Source organism: Schistocerca serialis, chromosome 6, assembly GCF_023864345.2.
Source record: "Schistocerca serialis cubense isolate TAMUIC-IGC-003099 chromosome 6, iqSchSeri2.2, whole genome shotgun sequence".
Classification (NCBI taxonomy): Eukaryota; Metazoa; Arthropoda; class Insecta; order Orthoptera; family Acrididae; genus Schistocerca; species Schistocerca serialis.
The window spans coordinates 655,625,880-655,648,906 of record NC_064643.1 but is presented as its reverse complement, the minus strand read 5'-3'; the positions used below and the strand labels follow the sequence as shown (position 1 = coordinate 655,648,906).

Here is a 23,027-nt window from a genome sequence, read left to right as displayed (position 1 = left end):
CACCGCCTATTATGATACCGAGCAGTATTGTTTCTTTGTTAAATTACTGAATCCTGTATTACTGGAGAAGATCATGACGAAGCACGGAGGAAGTGCTATTTTCCGACACCGGGACGACTCTGTAAGTACTGTGCTCATTTCCAATGCCGATGTAGACTACACGAACGTGCGTATTTTTAACTTACCCCCTGAAGTAGAAAATTGTTATTTAAAGGAGGTACTGTCCAAATTCGGTGACGTTAAACAGATTCGACATGAACGGTGGTCAAGTCAACATAGGTTGCAATGTTACAGTGGCGTTCGATCTGTAGAAATGCATGTCAAACAGAATATTCCATCCCATATACTTGTTTGTGACTATAAGGCTCACGTTACTTACATTGGCCAAACACCGACCTGTCATATCTGTAATGAGAGTGGTCACTTGCGTCAAGACTGCCCCAGGCGCATGTTTGTGTTAAAGAATTCCCTCCAGCAGCGTAAAAGGCTTACTTTGGCGGATGTAGTGGCAGCCAAGCCGATGACAGAGATTGGGCTCCCTAATTCTGAAATGCCTTCGGAACAGCAACAGGAAATTCGCTCTGAGGAGTTTCCGGTTCTGGTTCGGAGAGAAAAAGGTGCGTTGCCCCCTGCCAAACTCGATGCCGCGACCAATAAGAGGCGCAGAACTTGTGACAGCAGTAGCTCTGATAACGACACCTCTAGTGCGCATGAGACCGCGAAAAAGGACGATCAGGAATCCGGCTCGGAAGCGAAAACTCCCATCGGTGAGGCTATTGTGGACGCTTCTCCTCCCACAATTTCAAGTGCCGATACTTCCGTGGAAGTTAAGCAGTTTGCCGCTGGCTAGTGCCTTAGAACTTCCGCTACAGCCAACTCAGGCCGACCAACCTGTATGTGTGGCTCACATTCCTGCAGGAAGTACACACACAGAGGCCTGTGATGGTGGTATACAAACATCTCTGAGCGCAAACGGTACACATCACGTGGCAGCCGCTTCGGTTCAGGACTCACAACAAGGGGAATGTCGACAACTCCAGGAAATAATACAAACACAGCTGTCCGGGTCTGTCGGTGACAACAAACAGCTGCGGGCAGAGAATGTTGCCAAACAGGCTGATAGTGCGAGTGATAGTTCAGCTGCTCGCTCGCCGGCGGTGTCGCCGCGTGCCGTCCCTTCGCGGGATGTGCCGGGAGAGCAGCTTGACATCACCCACGACCCTCCCACGCCGCCAGCTGCAGAGGTGCTCCACAGTGTCCGCCCCAGGATCCGAGTGCAACCTAATGTAAATGCTGTGCGTAAAAAGAGTAAGAACAAAGACGCACGAATACAACTCAGTGACGTCACAGACACGAATTTCCCGGCCACAAATATGGAATGGCATGAAGATGTTGCCCTTTAAAGATATTTGCTCCTTCCGCCTCTTCCGCGTACTGTCATAATGTCGCAGGCCTATACGATCACGACATTAAATATTAATAAAATCCGGTCGGAGGTGAAACTGAGTGCCTTAAAACAATATCTCTATGAGTCGGGAACAGATATCGCTCTTTTGCAGGAGGTGGCCATGCCACACTTAACTCTTCCTGGTTTTGTTGCTATTACAAATTTTTCCCCCGACTCGAACGTGGGGACTGCCATCTTACTTAGAGAAGGCATTCCCGCCACTCAGGTTGACAAGTTAGATTCCGGTAGAGGTGTGGGTGTCACCGTTTTTGGCGTCACCATCATTAACTTGTACGCGCCTTCTGGCAGTACCTATAGGGCGGAAAGAGCGAACTTTTTTAAGGAACAAATCATCTACTTGTTACGGAAAAATCCTGAACGTGTTATCATTGGAGGTGATTTTAATTGTGTTTTATCCCAGAAAGATCAGTCCCCGAATTTTAATTATTCGCCTGAATTAAAGCGTCTCGTGACCGACCTCAAACTGAAAGACGCGTGGGAAATTAGGTACCCGACCTTGGTACGATTCACACACATCGTCGCGAATTCCTGCAGCAGAATTGACAGGATTTATGTTTCCGACGTTTTAGAGAATGTCTTGTTACAAATTGAAACAATACCCTCCAGCTTCTCTGATCACAGTGGTGTCGTTGCGTGCCTGAATTTGCTGCCCCAACCAACGCGTTGGTATAAAAATCAATGGAACTTGAACGTCTCCTTATTAACGGATGCTGACCTAGAGGCGGCGGTGCGACGCGCTTGGGAGCAGTGCTTGCGCACTACCGCAAACTTTCGTAGCACCATAGCGTGGTGGACTCAGCATGCAAAACCCAAACTGCGAAAAGTTGTTATATTCTTCGGTATTGAAAGAGCAGCCGCGATAAAGAGGACGATGGAGTTCTACTACACTATCTTACGCGACCTCTGTGATAGAGCCGACGCCGCGCACACCAGAATAGACGACATTCGAAAAATAAAGGCGAAATTAATCAATCTTAAGAGGATGCAACTGGAAGGTCTTAAGATCAAATCTAAAGTGAAGTCGGTCAGGGACGATGAAACAGCCGCTCTATACCACCTTGTCAAACATGCTAAGAACAGAAGGAGGACTTTTATTGAGGCCCTCAAACTCGGTGATGGCACGACTGTCGACACCCAGCGAGAGATTATCAAGGCACTACACGACTATTTTGTTGACACCTACACGTCAGCGGCTACTCATGACGGCTGCTATGACGAACTGTTTAGTGCCATTTCCTCTACTATAACTAGAGAAGACAATGACACAATTTCATTAGAATTTAGTAATAAAGATGTTTTGGAGATTGTCTGCCACTCGCCGATCAGGAAGTCCCCTGGTCCTGACGGATTACCCATTGAATTTTACAGGAGGTATTGGCACATCATCGGGGACAAAATCACCCAATTAGTGAACGAAGTTTTTCAAGGGAAGCCTATACCACTTGCCTTTAAGGAATGCACAATTGTGCTTATCCCTAAAGGCAGAGGTACCAAAAATATCGCCAACTTCCGCCCCATTTCATTGTTAAACTCCGATTATAAAATAGTCGCCCGTGCAATCAACACGCGAATGATGCCCCTCACTGCTAAATTCATTGGACGTCAGCAGACATGTGCCTTCGGGAGAACTGTATTGCAAACGGCAGCTTTTTACCGGGATATCATTGCGTTAACGAACGCCAGTAACGTGAAGTGTGGGCTGATCTTTCTGGACTTTTTTAAAGCCTTTGACCTCGTCGCTCACGAGTACCTCCTTGAAACCATGAAAAGATTCGGTTTCTTGCAGAACGCGATTGACATGATCACAAACATGGCACTGGGGATCAACGCAAGGCTTTCTGTCAACTCGCAACTAACCCAACCGATTCAAATCAACAGAGGGATTCCACAAGGCAGCCCTTTGTCCATGTTACTTTTTGTTCTTTCACTCGAACCTCTGTTACTCCAACTGCAGGCGAAACTCACAGGGCTAACACTTTCAGGAGAAAAAACTGTCGTAGGCGCCTATGCCGACGATGTGGGTGTGGTTGTCCGTAATGAGAATGATGTCACCACTATAGCGGCTCACCTCCAGCGATACTGTTTGGCGTCGGGGGCTAAATTGAATGACAAGAAAAGTAAATTTCTTAACCTCTGTGGCCTCCAGCATTTGCGAGTTGGCTACGCTCAGGAAGTCAGCGTCCACAAGGCTCTCGGCATCATATTGACGGCGTCCTCTTTACAGATGGCGGCGGCAAACTGGAGGGAAATAGTGCGTAAACTTAACGGTGCTCTCATTGACAATTCCCACAGAAGCCTCAATCAATTTGATCGGATTCATCTGGTCAACTCCTGTATTTTATCCAAAGCCTTCTACACGGCGCAGCTCCTGCCACTGCCTGCAGTCATTGCTAAGCAAATTATGTCGAAGGTGACCAATTTTATTTGGAGAGGGGAAATTTTTCGCGTGTCTGCCAAAACTGCGACACTCCACCCCCAGAATGGAGGGATGGGATTAGTAGATATCAAGGTGAAAGCGATGGCTCTCTATGTTACAAGGACGACCGCTATAATTAACAATGATCCTTCCGGCATTACAGCGCAATTATTCACTGCCGTCAGGCCGCAAAGTCTTGACCCACCGCTGAATATTCAGCCCATCAGTTATCGGCTAAAACATATCAGAGATTATTACCTTTCACGGAGCTACATCAGTAAAGAGGTCATAAACTCTCAACGTTTAACTGCACAAGCCATAATAGCGGACTGGAGACAACACGAAGGAACGAATCCTTTGGCAACGAAGCTCGGTGGCATGAACTGGGATATAGTATGGCGCAATGTCAGTTCCCGTGTCCTCAGTTCCGATGCTCGCACTGCCTGGTACAAAGCCATCAATGATGTGGTTAGCACGAACGAGAGGTTACATAAAATCGGGCTCAGTGACACCCCTCTCTGTCGTCGCTGCCAACTGACGGATACAGTTATCCACCGTTACACCTGCGGGGACCGTCTCCAGAACTGGGTTTGGCTTCGACAAAAAATAGCTCTTATTACCAGGACTACAACCGCCAATGTTTCATCAGCACTACTGTCTCGTCCTGATGTGCATTTTTATCCGCAGACGAAAAACAATGCAGTTTTGTGGTTGCTGGGTACCTATTCCAGCTACGTCTTTAATAATTTTGGCGGTGACAATTATTTGGAATTCAAGATGTTTATGGATATCGAATTCGCCAAAACATGTACGTACCCGAATCATGGGAAACTCTTCGGCAATATGCTTAAAATAGCGTTTCATCGCATGGGTATCGGATAGGTCAACTGAGTGTGAAGGGGTGAGGCCGGGCCGCGGGACACCAGTAGTGCCGCGAAGAGGCCCCACTGCTTCTGTGTCGCGTCCGGACTCCCCCTCACACTGCGGCTTTCACTGACTCGCTGGACACTGGCTACAGGAACTTTCATTGAGTGAGATACGAAGCTGTGTTTATGTTACGTTTATTCTTCGAGCAGCACTTCTACTATGCCCACGGGCGAAGTCTTTTCGTTGTCTTTTTCACCATTCCAATTTATTTTCATAGAAGGTTACGGGTTTCGTTTAAAAAAAAAAAAAAAAAAAAAAAAAAAAAAAAAAAAAAAAAAGAAAAAAGAAAGGTGGCTCAATTTGGTTGGCGCACAGTCCTTATAAGGCAGTAGCCGTGAGCAATGCCGGGGTTGTGAATTCGAGCCTCACATGGGGCATACTTTTACCAATTGTTCCTTTTTTTATGTGCTCTCGTTGTGTCTTTAAATTTGTTTTTTTTTTTACTGCTGTGTGGAAATGACCGAGGTGGTCAATCGGCGTTTTCAGTTTCAAGTTGGTTGATGTGGTGCATTCCAGGTACGGCTTTCCATGACGCACGGGTCGAATTACTTTAAATTTGAAGTTAAGGTTCTTGTTTTTACTAGTTTTTCTAGGGGTGTTTTTTCTTTTTTCTCTTTTCCCTTTTTTTTCCCCCGTATGTGTGCTGTTCGCTGCATACCAATACATTCCGTTGCATTACTTTGGAGGAATTTATTCATTTTTCATTTCGCATGTATGTTTCCACGTATTGGACCATCCGGAGGAACTACTTGCTCTTACGCAGGAATATCTGGATCAACGGGGGAACACCCACGTTCATTGTCATCGGAGGAGCTACATCAACTAATTGTACAGCCACAGAAGCTCGCCAACGACGGCAATTATGGAGAGCGCAAGGCCGGGCTATAAGGGGAGTTGGGAGACCCGATAAAAGAAAAAAAAAAAAAAAAAAAAAAAAAAAAAAAAAAAAAAAAAGGTTGGTAGAGCGGTGGACTGTAGTGGAGGATTCACAGTTATCCATAGGTCGCTGGTTCAAATCCGGCCCATTTAAAAAAAAAAAAAAAAAAAAAAAAAAAAAAGCGGTCTAAGGCGCCAGATTTAAGCTCTGGTTCCCTAAGGGGAGCGTGGGTTCGAACCCCACATCTGACAATGCATTTTAGAAAATAAAAAAAAAAAAAAAAAGTGGCGCAATCGGCTAGCGCGTTCGGCTGTTAACCGAAAGGTTGGTGGTTCGAGCCCACCCGGGGGCGAAATCGTTTTAACCGGCACCGAGGTGAGGACATACGTCAACTTTGTTAGAGATACACAGCTAGTGTGACAATTTGGCTGCGTTTGAGTGATGCCACAGAGCCTTATACACATTCAGCCAAGTGACACTGTAGGTAAAAACATGGCCCTACACAGACGTTCTGCTGTTTTCCTTTTTATTCGTCATGTGTGACACTGCAGTAGAGGGACGCCCGCTACAAAAGACGTATTCTTTACATTCAATTTCAGCATATACGTCGCGAGTGCCATATGACAGGGCCTGTCTCTCGATGTCGATTTGTATTTGGTGTGTCTTAAGTGTCGGTCTGCAGTAGGCCGCTGTTGGCCGAGCGACGTGCAGTCGCCTTACATGAAGCCCCATGGGCAACGCCAGTGCCACTGTGGACAACAGCGCACTGTAGCCAGAGAGAGGAGCCGAAAGGCGCATTTCGCAGTCGAGCCACGCTATCCCACAAGCTGTGCACTAGGTCAGGATTGTGCAGACCGCTAACTTTTGGTGGGCCGACGCTCGTCGTCGATCGTAAGGGCGAAACATTCAAGAGATTTGGAAAACGGCAATGTGGACACCCCCAGCAGCAGCTGTGTGCCAAATCCGATATCTGGTCGAGGGCTGCAAGATTCAGTATGATGAAGTAACAATTTGGGGATAGCTCACAAACGCTAAGCTGCCGCCTTCTTAGCTCAGTGGTAGAGCACTGGTCTCGTAAACCAGGGGTCGTGAGTTCGAACCTCACAGAAGGCATTCATTTTTTAAACCTTCCTGCAAGGAGCGGAGCTATCTCGAGCAGCATCTAACACATGGCAGTACACTGAATGAAAGGGATGTTCTACAACCTATGACAAGTATTCTACTGGCCTCAGAGGTTTTCTGAATGCATAGGCAGAACATTGGTTTGTATGCATTTTGTAGTATAATGTCATGCTTGGCGATGTCATTCGTTTACGAGCCTCGCTACAGTGTGCATGCACGTTATCCATGTGAAGAGGCGTAAGCAAATGCTACCATTCTGCGAGATTCCTGCAGAAGGTATACGAATTGCGTTGATATACAGAGCACAAGGGAGCCAAAGTCAAGGCCTCCGTGGCGCAATCGGCTAGCGCGTTCGGCTGTTAACCGAAAGGTTGGTGGTTCGAGCCCACCCGGGGGCGAAATCGTTTTAACCGGCACCGAGGTGAGGACATACGTCAACTTTGTTAGAGATACACAGCTAGTGTGACAATTTGGCTGCGTTTGAGTGATGCCACAGAGCCTTATACACATTCAGCCAAGTGACACTGTAGGTAAAAACATGGCCCTACACAGACGTTCTGCTGTTTTCCTTTTTATTCGTCATGTGTGACACTGCAGTAGAGGGACGCCCGCTACAAAAGACGTATTCTTTACATTCAATTTCAGCATATACGTCGCGAGTGCCATATGACAGGGCCTGTCTCTCGATGTCGATTTGTATTTGGTGTGTCTTAAGTGTCGGTCTGCAGTAGGCCGCTGTTGGCCGAGCGACGTGCAGTCGCCTTACATGAAGCCCCATGGGCAACGCCAGTGCCACTGTGGACAACAGCGCACTGTAGCCAGAGAGAGGAGCCGAAAGGCGCATTTCGCAGTCGAGCCACGCTATCCCACAAGCTGTGCACTAGGTCAGGATTGTGCAGACCGCTAACTTTTGGTGGGCCGACGCTCGTCGTCGATCGTAAGGGCGAAACATTCAAGAGATTTGGAAAACGGCAATGTGGACACCCCCAGCAGCAGCTGTGTGCCAAATCCGATATCTGGTCGAGGGCTGCAAGATTCAGTATGATGAAGTAACAATTTGGGGATAGCTCACAAACGCTACGCTGCCGCCTTCTTAGCTCAGTGGTAGAGCACTGGTCTCGTAAACCAGGGGTCGTGAGTTCGAACCTCACAGAAGGCATTCATTTTTTAAACCTTCCTGCAAGGAGCGGAGCTATCTCGAGCAGCATCTAACACATGGCAGTACACTGAATGAAAGGGATGTTCTACAACCTATGACAAGTATTCTACTGGCCTCAGAGGTTTTCTGAATGCATAGGCAGAACATTGGTTTGTATGCATTTTGTAGTATAATGTCATGCTTGGCGATGTCATTCGTTTACGAGCCTCGCTACAGTGTGCATGCACGTTATCCATGTGAAGAGGCGTAAGCAAATGCTACCATTCTGCGAGATTCCTGCAGAAGGTATACGAATTGCGTTGATATACAGAGCACAAGGGAGCCAAAGTCAAGGCCTCCGTGGCGCAATCGGCTAGCGCGTTCGGCTGTTAACCGAAAGGTTGGTGGTTCGAGCCCACCCGGGGGCGAAATCGTTTTAACCGGCACCGAGGTGAGGACATACGTCAACTTTGTTAGAGATACACAGCTAGTGTGACAATTTGGCTGCGTTTGAGTGATGCCACAGAGCCTTATACACATTCAGCCAAGTGACACTGTAGGTAAAAACATGGCCCTACACAGACGTTCTGCTGTTTTCCTTTTTATTCGTCATGTGTGACACTGCAGTAGAGGGACGCCCGCTACAAAAGACGTATTCTTTACATTCAATTTCAGCATATACGTCGCGAGTGCCATATGACAGGGCCTGTCTCTCGATGTCGATTTGTATTTGGTGTGTCTTAAGTGTCGGTCTGCAGTAGGCCGCTGTTGGCCGAGCGACGTGCAGTCGCCTTACATGAAGCCCCATGGGCAACGCCAGTGCCACTGTGGACAACAGCGCACTGTAGCCAGAGAGAGGAGCCGAAAGGCGCATTTCGCAGTCGAGCCACGCTATCCCACAAGCTGTGCACTAGGTCAGGATTGTGCAGACCGCTAACTTTTGGTGGGCCGACGCTCGTCGTCGATCGTAAGGGCGAAACATTCAAGAGATTTGGAAAACGGCAATGTGGACACCCCCAGCAGCAGCTGTGTGCCAAATCCGATATCTGGTCGAGGGCTGCAAGATTCAGTATGATGAAGTAACAATTTGGGGATAGCTCACAAACGCTAAGCTGCCGCCTTCTTAGCTCAGTGGTAGAGCACTGGTCTCGTAAACCAGGGGTCGTGAGTTCGAACCTCACAGAAGGCATTCATTTTTTAAACCTTCCTGCAAGGAGCGGAGCTATCTCGAGCAGCATCTAACACATGGCAGTACACTGAATGAAAGGGATGTTCTACAACCTATGACAAGTATTCTACTGGCCTCAGAGGTTTTCTGAATGCATAGGCAGAACATTGGTTTGTATGCATTTTGTAGTATAATGTCATGCTTGGCGATGTCATTCGTTTACGAGCCTCGCTACAGTGTGCATGCACGTTATCCATGTGAAGAGGCGTAAGCAAATGCTACCATTCTGCGAGATTCCTGCAGAAGGTATACGAATTGCGTTGATATACAGAGCACAAGGGAGCCAAAGTCAAGGCCTCCGTGGCGCAATCGGCTAGCGCGTTCGGCTGTTAACCGAAAGGTTGGTGGTTCGAGCCCACCCGGGGGCGAAATCGTTTTAACCGGCACCGAGGTGAGGACATACGTCAACTTTGTTAGAGATACACAGCTAGTGTGACAATTTGGCTGCGTTTGAGTGATGCCACAGAGCCTTATACACATTCAGCCAAGTGACACTGTAGGTAAAAACATGGCCCTACACAGACGTTCTGCTGTTTTCCTTTTTATTCGTCATGTGTGACACTGCAGTAGAGGGACGCCCGCTACAAAAGACGTATTCTTTACATTCAATTTCAGCATATACGTCGCGAGTGCCATATGACAGGGCCTGTCTCTCGATGTCGATTTGTATTTGGTGTGTCTTAAGTGTCGGTCTGCAGTAGGCCGCTGTTGGCCGAGCGACGTGCAGTCGCCTTACATGAAGCCCCATGGGCAACGCCAGTGCCACTGTGGACAACAGCGCACTGTAGCCAGAGAGAGGAGCCGAAAGGCGCATTTCGCAGTCGAGCCACGCTATCCCACAAGCTGTGCACTAGGTCAGGATTGTGCAGACCGCTAACTTTTGGTGGGCCGACGCTCGTCGTCGATCGTAAGGGCGAAACATTCAAGAGATTTGGAAAACGGCAATGTGGACACCCCCAGCAGCAGCTGTGTGCCAAATCCGATATCTGGTCGAGGGCTGCAAGATTCAGTATGATGAAGTAACAATTTGGGGATAGCTCACAAACGCTAAGCTGCCGCCTTCTTAGCTCAGTGGTAGAGCACTGGTCTCGTAAACCAGGGGTCGTGAGTTCGAACCTCACAGAAGGCATTCATTTTTTAAACCTTCCTGCAAGGAGCGGAGCTATCTCGAGCAGCATCTAACACATGGCAGTACACTGAATGAAAGGGATGTTCTACAACCTATGACAAGTATTCTACTGGCCTCAGAGGTTTTCTGAATGCATAGGCAGAACATTGGTTTGTATGCATTTTGTAGTATAATGTCATGCTTGGCGATGTCATTCGTTTACGAGCCTCGCTACAGTGTGCATGCACGTTATCCATGTGAAGAGGCGTAAGCAAATGCTACCATTCTGCGAGATTCCTGCAGAAGGTATACGAATTGCGTTGATATACAGAGCACAAGGGAGCCAAAGTCAAGGCCTCCGTGGCGCAATCGGCTAGCGCGTTCGGCTGTTAACCGAAAGGTTGGTGGTTCGAGCCCACCCGGGGGCGAAATCGTTTTAACCGGCACCGAGGTGAGGACATACGTCAACTTTGTTAGAGATACACAGCTAGTGTGACAATTTGGCTGCGTTTGAGTGATGCCACAGAGCCTTATACACATTCAGCCAAGTGACACTGTAGGTAAAAACATGGCCCTACACAGACGTTCTGCTGTTTTCCTTTTTATTCGTCATGTGTGACACTGCAGTAGAGGGACGCCCGCTACAAAAGACGTATTCTTTACATTCAATTTCAGCATATACGTCGCGAGTGCCATATGACAGGGCCTGTCTCTCGATGTCGATTTGTATTTGGTGTGTCTTAAGTGTCGGTCTGCAGTAGGCCGCTGTTGGCCGAGCGACGTGCAGTCGCCTTACATGAAGCCCCATGGGCAACGCCAGTGCCACTGTGGACAACAGCGCACTGTAGCCAGAGAGAGGAGCCGAAAGGCGCATTTCGCAGTCGAGCCACGCTATCCCACAAGCTGTGCACTAGGTCAGGATTGTGCAGACCGCTAACTTTTGGTGGGCCGACGCTCGTCGTCGATCGTAAGGGCGAAACATTCAAGAGATTTGGAAAACGGCAATGTGGACACCCCCAGCAGCAGCTGTGTGCCAAATCCGATATCTGGTCGAGGGCTGCAAGATTCAGTATGATGAAGTAACAATTTGGGGATAGCTCACAAACGCTAAGCTGCCGCCTTCTTAGCTCAGTGGTAGAGCACTGGTCTCGTAAACCAGGGGTCGTGAGTTCGAACCTCACAGAAGGCATTCATTTTTTAAACCTTCCTGCAAGGAGCGGAGCTATCTCGAGCAGCATCTAACACATGGCAGTACACTGAATGAAAGGGATGTTCTACAACCTATGACAAGTATTCTACTGGCCTCAGAGGTTTTCTGAATGCATAGGCAGAACATTGGTTTGTATGCATTTTGTAGTATAATGTCATGCTTGGCGATGTCATTCGTTTACGAGCCTCGCTACAGTGTGCATGCACGTTATCCATGTGAAGAGGCGTAAGCAAATGCTACCATTCTGCGAGATTCCTGCAGAAGGTATACGAATTGCGTTGATATACAGAGCACAAGGGAGCCAAAGTCAAGGCCTCCGTGGCGCAATCGGCTAGCGCGTTCGGCTGTTAACCGAAAGGTTGGTGGTTCGAGCCCACCCGGGGGCGAAATCGTTTTAACCGGCACCGAGGTGAGGACATACGTCAACTTTGTTAGAGATACACAGCTAGTGTGACAATTTGGCTGCGTTTGAGTGATGCCACAGAGCCTTATACACATTCAGCCAAGTGACACTGTAGGTAAAAACATGGCCCTACACAGACGTTCTGCTGTTTTCCTTTTTATTCGTCATGTGTGACACTGCAGTAGAGGGACGCCCGCTACAAAAGACGTATTCTTTACATTCAATTTCAGCATATACGTCGCGAGTGCCATATGACAGGGCCTGTCTCTCGATGTCGATTTGTATTTGGTGTGTCTTAAGTGTCGGTCTGCAGTAGGCCGCTGTTGGCCGAGCGACGTGCAGTCGCCTTACATGAAGCCCCATGGGCAACGCCAGTGCCACTGTGGACAACAGCGCACTGTAGCCAGAGAGAGGAGCCGAAAGGCGCATTTCGCAGTCGAGCCACGCTATCCCACAAGCTGTGCACTAGGTCAGGATTGTGCAGACCGCTAACTTTTGGTGGGCCGACGCTCGTCGTCGATCGTAAGGGCGAAACATTCAAGAGATTTGGAAAACGGCAATGTGGACACCCCCAGCAGCAGCTGTGTGCCAAATCCGATATCTGGTCGAGGGCTGCAAGATTCAGTATGATGAAGTAACAATTTGGGGATAGCTCACAAACGCTAAGCTGCCGCCTTCTTAGCTCAGTGGTAGAGCACTGGTCTCGTAAACCAGGGGTCGTGAGTTCGAACCTCACAGAAGGCATTCATTTTTTAAACCTTCCTGCAAGGAGCGGAGCTATCTCGAGCAGCATCTAACACATGGCAGTACACTGAATGAAAGGGATGTTCTACAACCTATGACAAGTATTCTACTGGCCTCAGAGGTTTTCTGAATGCATAGGCAGAACATTGGTTTGTATGCATTTTGTAGTATAATGTCATGCTTGGCGATGTCATTCGTTTACGAGCCTCGCTACAGTGTGCATGCACGTTATCCATGTGAAGAGGCGTAAGCAAATGCTACCATTCTGCGAGATTCCTGCAGAAGGTATACGAATTGCGTTGATATACAGAGCACAAGGGAGCCAAAGTCAAGGCCTCCGTGGCGCAATCGGCTAGCGCGTTCGGCTGTTAACCGAAAGGTTGGTGGTTCGAGCCCACCCGGGGGCGAAATCGTTTTAACCGGCACCGAGGTGAGGACATACGTCAACTTTGTTAGAGATACACAGCTAGTGTGACAATTTGGCTGCGTTTGAGTGATGCCACAGAGCCTTATACACATTCAGCCAAGTGACACTGTAGGTAAAAACATGGCCCTACACAGACGTTCTGCTGTTTTCCTTTTTATTCGTCATGTGTGACACTGCAGTAGAGGGACGCCCGCTACAAAAGACGTATTCTTTACATTCAATTTCAGCATATACGTCGCGAGTGCCATATGACAGGGCCTGTCTCTCGATGTCGATTTGTATTTGGTGTGTCTTAAGTGTCGGTCTGCAGTAGGCCGCTGTTGGCCGAGCGACGTGCAGTCGCCTTACATGAAGCCCCATGGGCAACGCCAGTGCCACTGTGGACAACAGCGCACTGTAGCCAGAGAGAGGAGCCGAAAGGCGCATTTCGCAGTCGAGCCACGCTATCCCACAAGCTGTGCACTAGGTCAGGATTGTGCAGACCGCTAACTTTTGGTGGGCCGACGCTCGTCGTCGATCGTAAGGGCGAAACATTCAAGAGATTTGGAAAACGGCAATGTGGACACCCCCAGCAGCAGCTGTGTGCCAAATCCGATATCTGGTCGAGGGCTGCAAGATTCAGTATGATGAAGTAACAATTTGGGGATAGCTCACAAACGCTAAGCTGCCGCCTTCTTAGCTCAGTGGTAGAGCACTGGTCTCGTAAACCAGGGGTCGTGAGTTCGAACCTCACAGAAGGCATTCATTTTTTAAACCTTCCTGCAAGGAGCGGAGCTATCTCGAGCAGCATCTAACACATGGCAGTACACTGAATGAAAGGGATGTTCTACAACCTATGACAAGTATTCTACTGGCCTCAGAGGTTTTCTGAATGCATAGGCAGAACATTGGTTTGTATGCATTTTGTAGTATAATGTCATGCTTGGCGATGTCATTCGTTTACGAGCCTCGCTACAGTGTGCATGCACGTTATCCATGTGAAGAGGCGTAAGCAAATGCTACCATTCTGCGAGATTCCTGCAGAAGGTATACGAATTGCGTTGATATACAGAGCACAAGGGAGCCAAAGTCAAGGCCTCCGTGGCGCAATCGGCTAGCGCGTTCGGCTGTTAACCGAAAGGTTGGTGGTTCGAGCCCACCCGGGGGCGAAATCGTTCTAACCGGCACCGAGGTGAGGACATACGTCAACTTTGTTAGAGATACACAGCTAGTGTGACAATTTGGCTGCGTTTGAGTGATGCCACAGAGCCTTATACACATTCAGCCAAGTGACACTGTAGGTAAAAACATGGCCCTACACAGACGTTCTGCTGTTTTCCTTTTTATTCGTCATGTGTGACACTGCAGTAGAGGGACGCCCGCTACAAAAGACGTATTCTTTACATTCAATTTCAGCATATACGTCGCGAGTGCCATATGACAGGGCCTGTCTCTCGATGTCGATTTGTATTTGGTGTGTCTTAAGTGTCGGTCTGCAGTAGGCCGCTGTTGGCCGAGCGACGTGCAGTCGCCTTACATGAAGCCCCATGGGCAACGCCAGTGCCACTGTGGACAACAGCGCACTGTAGCCAGAGAGAGGAGCCGAAAGGCGCATTTCGCAGTCGAGCCACGCTATCCCACAAGCTGTGCACTAGGTCAGGATTGTGCAGACCGCTAACTTTTGGTGGGCCGACGCTCGTCGTCGATCGTAAGGGCGAAACATTCAAGAGATTTGGAAAACGGCAATGTGGACACCCCCAGCAGCAGCTGTGTGCCAAATCCGATATCTGGTCGAGGGCTGCAAGATTCAGTATGATGAAGTAACAATTTGGGGATAGCTCACAAACGCTAAGCTGCCGCCTTCTTAGCTCAGTGGTAGAGCACTGGTCTCGTAAACCAGGGGTCGTGAGTTCGAACCTCACAGAAGGCATTCATTTTTTAAACCTTCCTGCAAGGAGCGGAGCTATCTCGAGCAGCATCTAACACATGGCAGTACACTGAATGAAAGGGATGTTCTACAACCTATGACAAGTATTCTACTGGCCTCAGAGGTTTTCTGAATGCATAGGCAGAACATTGGTTTGTATGCATTTTGTAGTATAATGTCATGCTTGGCGATGTCATTCGTTTACGAGCCTCGCTACAGTGTGCATGCACGTTATCCATGTGAAGAGGCGTAAGCAAATGCTACCATTCTGCGAGATTCCTGCAGAAGGTATACGAATTGCGTTGATATACAGAGCACAAGGGAGCCAAAGTCAAGGCCTCCGTGGCGCAATCGGCTAGCGCGTTCGGCTGTTAACCGAAAGGTTGGTGGTTCGAGCCCACCCGGGGGCGAAATCGTTTTAACCGGCACCGAGGTGAGGACATACGTCAACTTTGTTAGAGATACACAGCTAGTGTGACAATTTGGCTGCGTTTGAGTGATGCCACAGAGCCTTATACACATTCAGCCAAGTGACACTGTAGGTAAAAACATGGCCCTACACAGACGTTCTGCTGTTTTCCTTTTTATTCGTCATGTGTGACACTGCAGTAGAGGGACGCCCGCTACAAAAGACGTATTCTTTACATTCAATTTCAGCATATACGTCGCGAGTGCCATATGACAGGGCCTGTCTCTCGATGTCGATTTGTATTTGGTGTGTCTTAAGTGTCGGTCTGCAGTAGGCCGCTGTTGGCCGAGCGACGTGCAGTCGCCTTACATGAAGCCCCATGGGCAACGCCAGTGCCACTGTGGACAACAGCGCACTGTAGCCAGAGAGAGGAGCCGAAAGGCGCATTTCGCAGTCGAGCCACGCTATCCCACAAGCTGTGCACTAGGTCAGGATTGTGCAGACCGCTAACTTTTGGTGGGCCGACGCTCGTCGTCGATCGTAAGGGCGAAACATTCAAGAGATTTGGAAAACGGCAATGTGGACACCCCCAGCAGCAGCTGTGTGCCAAATCCGATATCTGGTCGAGGGCTGCAAGATTCAGTATGATGAAGTAACAATTTGGGGATAGCTCACAAACGCTAAGCTGCCGCCTTCTTAGCTCAGTGGTAGAGCACTGGTCTCGTAAACCAGGGGTCGTGAGTTCGAACCTCACAGAAGGCATTCATTTTTTAAACCTTCCTGCAAGGAGCGGAGCTATCTCGAGCAGCATCTAACACATGGCAGTACACTGAATGAAAGGGATGTTCTACAACCTATGACAAGTATTCTACTGGCCTCAGAGGTTTTCTGAATGCATAGGCAGAACATTGGTTTGTATGCATTTTGTAGTATAATGTCATGCTTGGCGATGTCATTCGTTTACGAGCCTCGCTACAGTGTGCATGCACGTTATCCATGTGAAGAGGCGTAAGCAAATGCTACCATTCTGCGAGATTCCTGCAGAAGGTATACGAATTGCGTTGATATACAGAGCACAAGGGAGCCAAAGTCAAGGCCTCCGTGGCGCAATCGGCTAGCGCGTTCGGCTGTTAACCGAAAGGTTGGTGGTTCGAGCCCACCCGGGGGCGAAATCGTTCTAACCGGCACCGAGGTGAGGACATACGTCAACTTTGTTAGAGATACACAGCTAGTGTGACAATTTGGCTGCGTTTGAGTGATGCCACAGAGCCTTATACACATTCAGCCAAGTGACACTGTAGGTAAAAACATGGCCCTACACAGACGTTCTGCTGTTTTCCTTTTTATTCGTCATGTGTGACACTGCAGTAGAGGGACGCCCGCTACAAAAGACGTATTCTTTACATTCAATTTCAGCATATACGTCGCGAGTGCCATATGACAGGGCCTGTCTCTCGATGTCGATTTGTATTTGGTGTGTCTTAAGTGTCGGTCTGCAGTAGGCCGCTGTTGGCCGAGCGACGTGCAGTCGCCTTACATGAAGCCCCATGGGCAACGCCAGTGCCACTGTGGACAACAGCGCACTGTAGCCAGAGAGAGGAGCCGAAAGGCGCATTTCGCAGTCGAGCCACGCTATCCCACAAGCTGTGCACTAGGTCAGGATTGTGCAGACCGCTAACTTTTGGTGGGCCGACGCTCGTCGTCGATCGTAAGGGCGAAACATTCAAGAGATTTGGAAAACGGCAATGTGGACACCCCCAGCAGCAGCTGTGTGCCAAATCCGATATCTGGTCGAGGGCTGCAAGATTCAGTATGATGAAGTAACAATTTGGGGATAGCTCACAAACGCTAAGCTGCCGCCTTCTTAGCTCAGTGGTAGAGCACTGGTCTCGTAAACCAGGGGTCGTGAGTTCGAACCTCACAGAAGGCATTCATTTTTTAAACCTTCCTGCAAGGAGCGGAGCTATCTCGAGCAGCATCTAACACATGGCAGTACACTGAATGAAAGGGATGTTCTACAACCTATGACAAGTATTCTACTGGCCTCAGAGGTTTTCTGAATGCATAGGCAGAACATTGGTTTGTATGCATTTTGTAGTATAATGTCATGCTTGGCGATGTCATTCGTTTACGAGCCTCGCTACAGTGTGCATGCACGTTATCCATGTGAAGAGGCGTAAGCAAATGCTACCATTCTGCGAGATTCCTGCAGAAGGTATACGAATTGCGTTGATATACAGAGCACAAGGGAGCCAAAGTCAAGGCCTCCGTGGCGCAATCGGCTAGCGCGTTCGGCTGTTAACCGAAAGGTTGGTGGTTCGAGCCCACCCGGGGGCGAAATCGTTTTAACCGGCACCGAGGTGAGGACATACGTCAACTTTGTTAGAGATACACAGCTAGTGTGACAATTTGGCTGCGTTTGAGTGATGCCACAGAGCCTTATACACATTCAGCCAAGTGACACTGTAGGTAAAAACATGGCCCTACACAGACGTTCTGCTGTTTTCCTTTTTATTCGTCATGTGTGACACTGCAGTAGAGGGACGCCCGCTACAAAAGACGTATTCTTTACATTCAATTTCAGCATATACGTCGCGAGTGCCATATGACAGGGCCTGTCTCTCGATGTCGATTTGTATTTGGTGTGTCTTAAGTGTCGGTCTGCAGTAGGCCGCTGTTGGCCGAGCGACGTGCAGTCGCCTTACATGAAGCCCCATGGGCAACGCCAGTGCCACTGTGGACAACAGCGCACTGTAGCCAGAGAGAGGAGCCGAAAGGCGCATTTCGCAGTCGAGCCACGCTATCCCACAAGCTGTGCACTAGGTCAGGATTGTGCAGACCGCTAACTTTTGGTGGGCCGACGCTCGTCGTCGATCGTAAGGGCGAAACATTCAAGAGATTTGGAAAACGGCAATGTGGACACCCCCAGCAGCAGCTGTGTGCCAAATCCGATATCTGGTCGAGGGCTGCAAGATTCAGTATGATGAAGTAACAATTTGGGGATAGCTCACAAACGCTAAGCTGCCGCCTTCTTAGCTCAGTGGTAGAGCACTGGTCTCGTAAACCAGGGGTCGTGAGTTCGAACCTCACAGAAGGCATTCATTTTTTAAACCTTCCTGCAAGGAGCGGAGCTATCTCGAGCAGCATCTAACACATGGCAGTACACTGAATGAAAGGGATGTTCTACAACCTATGACAAGTATTCTACTGGCCTCAGAGGTTTTCTGAATGCATAGGCAGAACATTGGTTTGTATGCATTTTGTAGTATAATGTCATGCTTGGCGATGTCATTCGTTTACGAGCCTCGCTACAGTGTGCATGCACGTTATCCATGTGAAGAGGCGTAAGCAAATGCTACCATTCTGCGAGATTCCTGCAGAAGGTATACGAATTGCGTTGATATACAGAGCACAAGGGAGCCAAAGTCAAGGCCTCCGTGGCGCAATCGGCTAGCGCGTTCGGCTGTTAACCGAAAGGTTGGTGGTTCGAGCCCACCCGGGGGCGAAATCGTTTTAACCGGCACCGAGGTGAGGACATACGTCAACTTTGTTAGAGATACACAGCTAGTGTGACAATTTGGCTGCGTTTGAGTGATGCCACAGAGCCTTATACACATTCAGCCAAGTGACACTGTAGGTAAAAACATGGCCCTACACAGACGTTCTGCTGTTTTCCTTTTTATTCGTCATGTGTGACACTGCAGTAGAGGGACGCCCGCTACAAAAGACGTATTCTTTACATTCAATTTCAGCATATACGTCGCGAGTGCCATATGACAGGGCCTGTCTCTCGATGTCGATTTGTATTTGGTGTGTCTTAAGTGTCGGTCTGCAGTAGGCCGCTGTTGGCCGAGCGACGTGCAGTCGCCTTACATGAAGCCCCATGGGCAACGCCAGTGCCACTGTGGACAACAGCGCACTGTAGCCAGAGAGAGGAGCCGAAAGGCGCATTTCGCAGTCGAGCCACGCTATCCCACAAGCTGTGCACTAGGTCAGGATTGTGCAGACCGCTAACTTTTGGTGGGCCGACGCTCGTCGTCGATCGTAAGGGCGAAACATTCAAGAGATTTGGAAAACGGCAATGTGGACACCCCCAGCAGCAGCTGTGTGCCAAATCCGATATCTGGTCGAGGGCTGCAAGATTCAGTATGATGAAGTAACAATTTGGGGATAGCTCACAAACGCTAAGCTGCCGCCTTCTTAGCTCAGTGGTAGAGCACTGGTCTCGTAAACCAGGGGTCGTGAGTTCGAACCTCACAGAAGGCATTCATTTTTTAAACCTTCCTGCAAGGAGCGGAGCTATCTCGAGCAGCATCTAACACATGGCAGTACACTGAATGAAAGGGATGTTCTACAACCTATGACAAGTATTCTACTGGCCTCAGAGGTTTTCTGAATGCATAGGCAGAACATTGGTTTGTATGCATTTTGTAGTATAATGTCATGCTTGGCGATGTCATTCGTTTACGAGCCTCGCTACAGTGTGCATGCACGTTATCCATGTGAAGAGGCGTAAGCAAATGCTACCATTCTGCGAGATTCCTGCAGAAGGTATACGAATTGCGTTGATATACAGAGCACAAGGGAGCCAAAGTCAAGGCCTCCGTGGCGCAATCGGCTAGCGCGTTCGGCTGTTAACCGAAAGGTTGGTGGTTCGAGCCCACCCGGGGGCGAAATCGTTCTAACCGGCACCGAGGTGAGGACATACGTCAACTTTGTTAGAGATACACAGCTAGTGTGACAATTTGGCTGCGTTTGAGTGATGCCACAGAGCCTTATACACATTCAGCCAAGTGACACTGTAGGTAAAAACATGGCCCTACACAGACGTTCTGCTGTTTTCCTTTTTATTCGTCATGTGTGACACTGCAGTAGAGGGACGCCCGCTACAAAAGACGTATTCTTTACATTCAATTTCAGCATATACGTCGCGAGTGCCATATGACAGGGCCTGTCTCTCGATGTCGATTTGTATTTGGTGTGTCTTAAGTGTCGGTCTGCAGTAGGCCGCTGTTGGCCGAGCGACGTGCAGTCGCCTTACATGAAGCCCCATGGGCAACGCCAGTGCCACTGTGGACAACAGCGCACTGTAGCCAGAGAGAGGAGCCGAAAGGCGCATTTCGCAGTCGAGCCACGCTATCCCACAAGCTGTGCACTAGGTCAGGATTGTGCAGACCGCTAACTTTTGGTGGGCCGACGCTCGTCGTCGATCGTAAGGGCGAAACATTCAAGAGATTTGGAAAACGGCAATGTGGACACCCCCAGCAGCAGCTGTGTGCCAAATCCGATATCTGGTCGAGGGCTGCAAGATTCAGTATGATGAAGTAACAATTTGGGGATAGCTCACAAACGCTAAGCTGCCGCCTTCTTAGCTCAGTGGTAGAGCACTGGTCTCGTAAACCAGGGGTCGTGAGTTCGAACCTCACAGAAGGCATTCATTTTTTAAACCTTCCTGCAAGGAGCGGAGCTATCTCGAGCAGCATCTAACACATGGCAGTACACTGAATGAAAGGGATGTTCTACAACCTATGACAAGTATTCTACTGGCCTCAGAGGTTTTCTGAATGCATAGGCAGAACATTGGTTTGTATGCATTTTGTAGTATAATGTCATGCTTGGCGATGTCATTCGTTTACGAGCCTCGCTACAGTGTGCATGCACGTTATCCATGTGAAGAGGCGTAAGCAAATGCTACCATTCTGCGAGATTCCTGCAGAAGGTATACGAATTGCGTTGATATACAGAGCACAAGGGAGCCAAAGTCAAGGCCTCCGTGGCGCAATCGGCTAGCGCGTTCGGCTGTTAACCGAAAGGTTGGTGGTTCGAGCCCACCCGGGGGCGAAATCGTTTTAACCGGCACCGAGGTGAGGACATACGTCAACTTTGTTAGAGATACACAGCTAGTGTGACAATTTGGCTGCGTTTGAGTGATGCCACAGAGCCTTATACACATTCAGCCAAGTGACACTGTAGGTAAAAACATGGCCCTACACAGACGTTCTGCTGTTTTCCTTTTTATTCGTCATGTGTGACACTGCAGTAGAGGGACGCCCGCTACAAAAGACGTATTCTTTACATTCAATTTCAGCATATACGTCGCGAGTGCCATATGACAGGGCCTGTCTCTCGATGTCGATTTGTATTTGGTGTGTCTTAAGTGTCGGTCTGCAGTAGGCCGCTGTTGGCCGAGCGACGTGCAGTCGCCTTACATGAAGCCCCATGGGCAACGCCAGTGCCACTGTGGACAACAGCGCACTGTAGCCAGAGAGAGGAGCCGAAAGGCGCATTTCGCAGTCGAGCCACGCTATCCCACAAGCTGTGCACTAGGTCAGGATTGTGCAGACCGCTAACTTTTGGTGGGCCGACGCTCGTCGTCGATCGTAAGGGGCGAAACATTCAAGAGATTTGGAAAACGGCAATGTGGACACCCCCAGCAGCAGCTGTGTGCCAAATCCGATATCTGGTCGAGGGCTGCAAGATTCAGTATGATGAAGTAACAATTTGGGGATAGCTCACAAACGCTAAGCTGCCGCCTTCTTAGCTCAGTGGTAGAGCACTGGTCTCGTAAACCAGGGGTCGTGAGTTCGAACCTCACAGAAGGCATTCATTTTTTAAACCTTCCTGCAAGGAGCGGAGCTATCTCGAGCAGCATCTAACCCACATGGCAGTACACTGAATGAAAGGGATGTTCTACAACCTATGACAAGTATTCTACTGGCCTCAGAGGTTTTCTGAATGCATAGGCAGAACATTGGTTTGTATGCATTTTGTAGTATAATGTCATGCTTGGCGATGTCATTCGTTTACGAGCCTCGCTAACAGTGTGCATGCACGTTATCCATGTGAAGAGGCGTAAGCAAATGCTACCATTCTGCGAGATTCCTGCAGAAGGTATACGAATTGCGTTGATATACAGAGCACAAGGGAGCCAAAGTCAAGGCCTCCGTGGCGCAATCGGCTAGCGCGTTCGGCTGTTAACCGAAAGGTTGGTGGTTCGAGCCCACCCGGGGGCGAAATCGTTTTAACCGGCACCGAGGTGAGGACATACGTCAACTTTGTTAGAGATACACAGCTAGTGTGACAATTTGGCTGCGTTTGAGTGATGCCACAGAGCCTTATACACATTCAGCCAAGTGACACTGTAGGTAAAAACATGGCCCTACACAGACGTTCTGCTGTTTTCCTTTTATTCGTCATGTGTGACACTGCAGTAGAGGGACGCCCGCTACAAAAGACGTATTCTTTACATTCAATTTCAGCATATACGTCGCGAGTGCCATATGACAGGGCCTGTCTCTCGATGTCGATTTGTATTTGGTGTGTCTTAAGTGTCGGTCTGCAGTAGGCCGCTGTTGGCCGAGCGACGTGCAGTCGCCTTACATGAAGCCCCATGGGCAACGCCAGTGCCACTGTGGACAACAGCGCACTGTAGCCAGAGAGAGGAGCCGAAAGGCGCATTTCGCAGTCGAGCCACGCTATCCCACAAGCTGTGCACTAGGTCAGGATTGTGCAGACCGCTAACTTTTGGTGGGCCGACGCTCGTCGTCGATCGTAAGGGCGAAACATTCAAGAGATTTGGAAAACGGCAATGTGGACACCCCCAGCAGCAGCTGTGTGCCAAATCCGATATCTGGTCGAGGGCTG

At 49.1% G+C, this 23,027-nt stretch overlaps 28 non-coding genes across 28 annotated transcripts; all 28 read left to right on the top strand.

Annotated features, from left to right (window-relative positions):
* Window positions 1-6,729: 6,729 nt before the first annotated feature.
* Trnat-cgu (transfer RNA threonine (anticodon CGU)) lies at window positions 6,730-6,801 on the top strand. Its single transcript has one exon. It is a non-coding gene; the product is annotated as a tRNA-Thr (tRNA).
* A 333-nt stretch (window positions 6,802-7,134) lies between these two features.
* Trnan-guu (transfer RNA asparagine (anticodon GUU)) lies at window positions 7,135-7,208 on the top strand. Its single transcript has one exon. It is a non-coding gene; the product is annotated as a tRNA-Asn (tRNA).
* Window positions 7,209-7,897: 689 nt separating this feature from the next.
* Trnat-cgu (transfer RNA threonine (anticodon CGU)) lies at window positions 7,898-7,969 on the top strand. Its single transcript has one exon. It is a non-coding gene; the product is annotated as a tRNA-Thr (tRNA).
* Window positions 7,970-8,302: 333 nt separating this feature from the next.
* On the top strand, window positions 8,303-8,376 carry Trnan-guu (transfer RNA asparagine (anticodon GUU)). The gene has a single exon. It is a non-coding gene; the product is annotated as a tRNA-Asn (tRNA).
* Window positions 8,377-9,065: 689 nt separating this feature from the next.
* On the top strand, window positions 9,066-9,137 carry Trnat-cgu (transfer RNA threonine (anticodon CGU)). The gene has a single exon. It is a non-coding gene; the product is annotated as a tRNA-Thr (tRNA).
* A 333-nt stretch (window positions 9,138-9,470) lies between these two features.
* On the top strand, window positions 9,471-9,544 carry Trnan-guu (transfer RNA asparagine (anticodon GUU)). The gene has a single exon. It is a non-coding gene; the product is annotated as a tRNA-Asn (tRNA).
* A 689-nt stretch (window positions 9,545-10,233) lies between these two features.
* Trnat-cgu (transfer RNA threonine (anticodon CGU)) lies at window positions 10,234-10,305 on the top strand. The gene has a single exon. It is a non-coding gene; the product is annotated as a tRNA-Thr (tRNA).
* Window positions 10,306-10,638: 333 nt separating this feature from the next.
* On the top strand, window positions 10,639-10,712 carry Trnan-guu (transfer RNA asparagine (anticodon GUU)). Its single transcript has one exon. It is a non-coding gene; the product is annotated as a tRNA-Asn (tRNA).
* Window positions 10,713-11,401: 689 nt separating this feature from the next.
* On the top strand, window positions 11,402-11,473 carry Trnat-cgu (transfer RNA threonine (anticodon CGU)). The gene has a single exon. It is a non-coding gene; the product is annotated as a tRNA-Thr (tRNA).
* A 333-nt stretch (window positions 11,474-11,806) lies between these two features.
* Trnan-guu (transfer RNA asparagine (anticodon GUU)) lies at window positions 11,807-11,880 on the top strand. The gene has a single exon. It is a non-coding gene; the product is annotated as a tRNA-Asn (tRNA).
* A 689-nt stretch (window positions 11,881-12,569) lies between these two features.
* On the top strand, window positions 12,570-12,641 carry Trnat-cgu (transfer RNA threonine (anticodon CGU)). Its single transcript has one exon. It is a non-coding gene; the product is annotated as a tRNA-Thr (tRNA).
* A 333-nt stretch (window positions 12,642-12,974) lies between these two features.
* Window positions 12,975-13,048, top strand: Trnan-guu (transfer RNA asparagine (anticodon GUU)). Its single transcript has one exon. It is a non-coding gene; the product is annotated as a tRNA-Asn (tRNA).
* A 689-nt stretch (window positions 13,049-13,737) lies between these two features.
* Window positions 13,738-13,809, top strand: Trnat-cgu (transfer RNA threonine (anticodon CGU)). Its single transcript has one exon. It is a non-coding gene; the product is annotated as a tRNA-Thr (tRNA).
* Window positions 13,810-14,142: 333 nt separating this feature from the next.
* On the top strand, window positions 14,143-14,216 carry Trnan-guu (transfer RNA asparagine (anticodon GUU)). The gene has a single exon. It is a non-coding gene; the product is annotated as a tRNA-Asn (tRNA).
* Window positions 14,217-14,905: 689 nt separating this feature from the next.
* Trnat-cgu (transfer RNA threonine (anticodon CGU)) lies at window positions 14,906-14,977 on the top strand. The gene has a single exon. It is a non-coding gene; the product is annotated as a tRNA-Thr (tRNA).
* A 333-nt stretch (window positions 14,978-15,310) lies between these two features.
* Trnan-guu (transfer RNA asparagine (anticodon GUU)) lies at window positions 15,311-15,384 on the top strand. Its single transcript has one exon. It is a non-coding gene; the product is annotated as a tRNA-Asn (tRNA).
* Window positions 15,385-16,073: 689 nt separating this feature from the next.
* Window positions 16,074-16,145, top strand: Trnat-cgu (transfer RNA threonine (anticodon CGU)). The gene has a single exon. It is a non-coding gene; the product is annotated as a tRNA-Thr (tRNA).
* A 333-nt stretch (window positions 16,146-16,478) lies between these two features.
* Window positions 16,479-16,552, top strand: Trnan-guu (transfer RNA asparagine (anticodon GUU)). Its single transcript has one exon. It is a non-coding gene; the product is annotated as a tRNA-Asn (tRNA).
* A 689-nt stretch (window positions 16,553-17,241) lies between these two features.
* Trnat-cgu (transfer RNA threonine (anticodon CGU)) lies at window positions 17,242-17,313 on the top strand. The gene has a single exon. It is a non-coding gene; the product is annotated as a tRNA-Thr (tRNA).
* A 333-nt stretch (window positions 17,314-17,646) lies between these two features.
* Window positions 17,647-17,720, top strand: Trnan-guu (transfer RNA asparagine (anticodon GUU)). The gene has a single exon. It is a non-coding gene; the product is annotated as a tRNA-Asn (tRNA).
* A 689-nt stretch (window positions 17,721-18,409) lies between these two features.
* On the top strand, window positions 18,410-18,481 carry Trnat-cgu (transfer RNA threonine (anticodon CGU)). Its single transcript has one exon. It is a non-coding gene; the product is annotated as a tRNA-Thr (tRNA).
* Window positions 18,482-18,814: 333 nt separating this feature from the next.
* Window positions 18,815-18,888, top strand: Trnan-guu (transfer RNA asparagine (anticodon GUU)). The gene has a single exon. It is a non-coding gene; the product is annotated as a tRNA-Asn (tRNA).
* A 689-nt stretch (window positions 18,889-19,577) lies between these two features.
* On the top strand, window positions 19,578-19,649 carry Trnat-cgu (transfer RNA threonine (anticodon CGU)). The gene has a single exon. It is a non-coding gene; the product is annotated as a tRNA-Thr (tRNA).
* Window positions 19,650-19,982: 333 nt separating this feature from the next.
* Window positions 19,983-20,056, top strand: Trnan-guu (transfer RNA asparagine (anticodon GUU)). The gene has a single exon. It is a non-coding gene; the product is annotated as a tRNA-Asn (tRNA).
* A 689-nt stretch (window positions 20,057-20,745) lies between these two features.
* Window positions 20,746-20,817, top strand: Trnat-cgu (transfer RNA threonine (anticodon CGU)). Its single transcript has one exon. It is a non-coding gene; the product is annotated as a tRNA-Thr (tRNA).
* Window positions 20,818-21,150: 333 nt separating this feature from the next.
* On the top strand, window positions 21,151-21,224 carry Trnan-guu (transfer RNA asparagine (anticodon GUU)). Its single transcript has one exon. It is a non-coding gene; the product is annotated as a tRNA-Asn (tRNA).
* Window positions 21,225-21,914: 690 nt separating this feature from the next.
* On the top strand, window positions 21,915-21,986 carry Trnat-cgu (transfer RNA threonine (anticodon CGU)). The gene has a single exon. It is a non-coding gene; the product is annotated as a tRNA-Thr (tRNA).
* Window positions 21,987-22,322: 336 nt separating this feature from the next.
* Trnan-guu (transfer RNA asparagine (anticodon GUU)) lies at window positions 22,323-22,396 on the top strand. Its single transcript has one exon. It is a non-coding gene; the product is annotated as a tRNA-Asn (tRNA).
* Window positions 22,397-23,027: the final 631 nt, after the last annotated feature.